Source organism: Mus musculus, chromosome 16, assembly GCF_000001635.26.
Source record: "Mus musculus strain C57BL/6J chromosome 16, GRCm38.p6 C57BL/6J".
Classification (NCBI taxonomy): domain Eukaryota; kingdom Metazoa; phylum Chordata; class Mammalia; order Rodentia; family Muridae; genus Mus; species Mus musculus.
This window is the reverse complement of record NC_000082.6, coordinates 38,494,282-38,497,842: the sequence shown is the minus strand read 5'-3', so window position 1 is coordinate 38,497,842 and position 3,561 is coordinate 38,494,282. Positions and strand designations below refer to the sequence as shown.

At 41.4% G+C, this 3,561-nt stretch overlaps 1 protein-coding gene across 1 annotated transcript in view; it reads right to left on the bottom strand.

The window, feature by feature from the left end:
• Positions 1–1,884: 1,884 nt before the first annotated feature.
• The window catches only part of Cd80 (CD80 antigen), a 38,529-nt gene continuing 36,852 nt past the window's right edge, over positions 1,885–3,561 (bottom strand). Inside the window, exon 6 of the mRNA NM_001359898.1 lies at positions 1,885–3,357. The gene's annotated coding sequence lies outside the window, so the exon portion shown is untranslated. The remainder of the gene's footprint in view (positions 3,358–3,561) is intronic.

The window sequence follows — 3,561 nt, the reverse complement described above, 5'->3', positions numbered from 1 at the left end:
GCAGTTGCTCAGTTTTAAATTTTGTACATTTCTAGATGGGATGATGGAACCTTGCCTCCTGAGATAGAACGAATCCCTTCTTCTGGCATTTCCCATTCTCTGTCCGCCTTGGTAATCAGGTTGAGTGTGTGGAATGACAGTGCTTGTGTTCAAATAATGTCATTTAATAATGACTCCAAAGCGCATGAGGAGTGCCACTAACAGTTGACATGCACCAAGGCAAGCTGTGCAGTGCACCCTTTAAGCAGAAAGGTGAGCATTACCACCATGTTGAGGATCCTGTATTGTATAGAGCCTCAGGCATCCACTGAGGTCCTGGACTGCATCCTGCCGATAGGATGGTGGGGAAGAAACCGCTAGCATTTTATTTTGGAGTTGGACTTACTCTTGGTAAGTTGGTTCTACTCTTAAACAAGGTCTAAAGAACAGTATAGTGCAGTCTTGAAAGCCAAGGACTCCAGGAGTAAACCTCTCGCTTTCCATTTTAGCCTGAAGCATAGCAGCTGTGTGACTTACAACAAAGCCATCTGCTGAGCCTAGAGTCTAGTACAAGCTAGGCATTCACTCAGCCAGTGAGTTAAGCCTCAGCCCCGTTGTACTTTAAAGTCTCAAGAGTTTTCACTAAGCAAAGTAGTATATTCTTGAGAGTAGTTTTTAGTGGAGTTATTAAAGTGTGATATTGTTAAGTATATATTTGCAGTCTTTGACATACAACTTCCCAAATCCTGGAAACCCACAAGTGATAGTATCTATGTACGTGTATGATGGCTGGCTACCTCTTAGGGATGAGGCCTGGTCACCTAGAAGTTCTTAGTAGAGCACAGATCAGGCACTGTCAGTCCTAACTCACAGCCTCTAGTTAGGGAGGTGAGCTTTGAAGTGAGCTGCTCACCCAGTGCCAGAGATTGAATCACCTTTCAGGTGACGTTTCCATGACAACCCAAGGGCTAGCGCTGGATGCTGCTGGTTCCCAGAGGCAAGCACTAGGGAGGGCATGGAATATCTGCACTTTGCCTGGGCTTCACCCGATACATGTCTTCACGGGAATGCCTTTTACAGCAAACCAGTAAGTAGGCTTCCCTGCACCGTGTGATGTGCTCATCAAACAGATTCCTTACCAAGGAGTCACTCCAGCTCAGTTTGTAGCTAGGTGGTCAGTTATGGGAATGAGCCGTTCCCCTGGGGAGATGATGAGCAGAACTAGTGACACTGTGTGTCCACTCAGGAGGACCTGCTTCCTGGCTGGCTGGGGAAGTTCCCACAGTTTGGGTGGCTACGAAAGTCTTGTGTTGGTAAGTGTGGTAAGGGAGAAGGGGTGTGTGTGTGTATGTGATTTTTTTTTTTCCCAACCAAAATTTTAACACAGTGCCTACGTCATAATAAATATAGCTGTAAGGAAAGGCCTCTGCACTGGTATATTGGCGCAGTGAATTATGTGTTAGAACCATACTCATAAATTAATATCTTTCATAATTACCCCACTTATAAATTGACAAATTAGCAAATATCCATTCTGTTCATTGTTTTATTTATAATAACATAGGCAAAAATCTTTAAAAATTATAAAACTAAACAGTTTTTAAAAATTACTTTAGCAAAAGAAAACACCTGAATAATAAAAAGTATAAATCTTAAAAAAAACAACTAACGCTTATCAAATGTAATCAATAATTTAACATAACTTACTTTTCTAAGTTTCCCTTTGATTGATCCTTTTTGTCACTAACTGTTTTTGAAGTCTCGTGGTGAGCCCGATCACCACTGATTAAATGCTGCAGCTTACTTCCCCCGCCCTCCTGGTTTTTCTTTGGTGTGGCTTTCAATGTCTTGTTAGCTTTTTGTCAGTCCACCACTTTGTTTTCTTTAGTGGCTTGGTTCTGAGAGCACCCACATAAAAATGGACCTGTTTCCTGGGCATACAACAGATTCTGGTCCCGTTGAGAAGTTTGGCTGCCATTCGATGTCCTCCTATAAATTCAGACTAGAATATCTGATTGTCTTGACTTAAGCTCACTGCTGGTCTTGTAGGTTGTGGATTACATCTCAGAGAAAAGGGAACCTTCAGTATAGAAGCAGCAGTTAGCTGCTTCTTGTTTTCCATTTCTTTGGGGCACATTGATGGAGGAGTGGGTTTCAGACAGGATCTTACTATCCAGGCCATGCTACCTGGAATTCAGTTCTTCAGCCTCAGTATACTGAGTGCAGGGATTACAGGCAAGTGTGTCTAACGTACATTTTATTTTTCAATTCCACTGTAGCAGATCTATACCAAAGAGCAAAAGCCACTTCCAGGAATCTGAGGAAGTTCTGTGTAAGGCTAGTATCACTTAAGTTGTTTATGTGAGGACAGATGATTACTCAGTAAATAATCTCATTTGAAATAAGAACTATATCAAGAACTGTGTAAAAGGGCAAAGTTGCCTAAAGACATTCATTATAAGTTCAATATGAACGAGTAAGTTACGAACTGTGCCTCCAACTTGACTTTTGCTTTGAAGTATAAAAGGCATACATTCATCTTAGACAACAAAAGCAGTTAATTCTGGTTGACTCTGGTTTCTTTTAAGGACATGAAGGATAAAAAGGGAAATACCTGGAAAGTGCTGGCTGAAAATTACCAACATTTTTATTACCCTCAAATGGGTATACATAGCAACATGTTTCCTACAAATTACACTACAGTCAGTAGGCCTTAAAAAACAAACAAAATAGAGGCTAGTCAAATATTGCCAGTAAGCAGTATCCTGAACCCCGTACTAACTGAGCCTTCTGCTTATTAAAAGCATTTTAAATTAGCTTGTCTATGAGCTCAGAGCTTGGGGTCTAACAGATACAGGTTAAGAGTGGTAGAGCCAGGAAATCTGGATTCTGACTCACCTTCATAATTCAGGTTCCCTCTTGGAACCTCAGTGTCTTCATTGATTCAGCTAGTGTTCTGCTAAGTGCCATAGCTTACACCTGGAAGTCTGGCACTCAGGAAACTGGTGCAGGAGGATTGCTGCAAGCTTGAAGCCTGCCTCCGCCACAGAGTGATTCTTTGTCACTGAGCAACAGGGTAGAACCCTATCCTAAGGTATCGAGAGAGAGTGTGTGTGTGTGGGTGTGTGTGTGTGTGTGTGTGTGTGTGTGTGTGTGATGTGCAAGCAAATGTGCAAATCGTCCCTATGTCCTTTCCAAAGAATTCAGTCTCTAAACTACGTCCTCAGAATCAGCAGAACTACTGTGGTTCATTCGTCTGAGTACTTCTGCAAACCACTGCAGAGGCTTCACCTAGAGAACCGTGTTTGCAGAGCCAGGGTAGTGCTAGGTTTCTGAAGTCCTTTGCAGAAGAGGTCAGTTGCAAATGGTAGATGAGACCTGAGGAAACAAAAGGAAGAAATGAATGTTGCAACTCTAATTTTTGCAAGAGAGAAAAATACTATGCTTAAAATTTCGAGGTCAATTATATTTAACTTGAGGTAACAATAGATATTAATCTCGATAACTAAAGAATATTAAAATAGGCAATTTTTATAATATGAAATGCAGTAGCTATTCACCAAGCAAATGTTTATTAAGTAC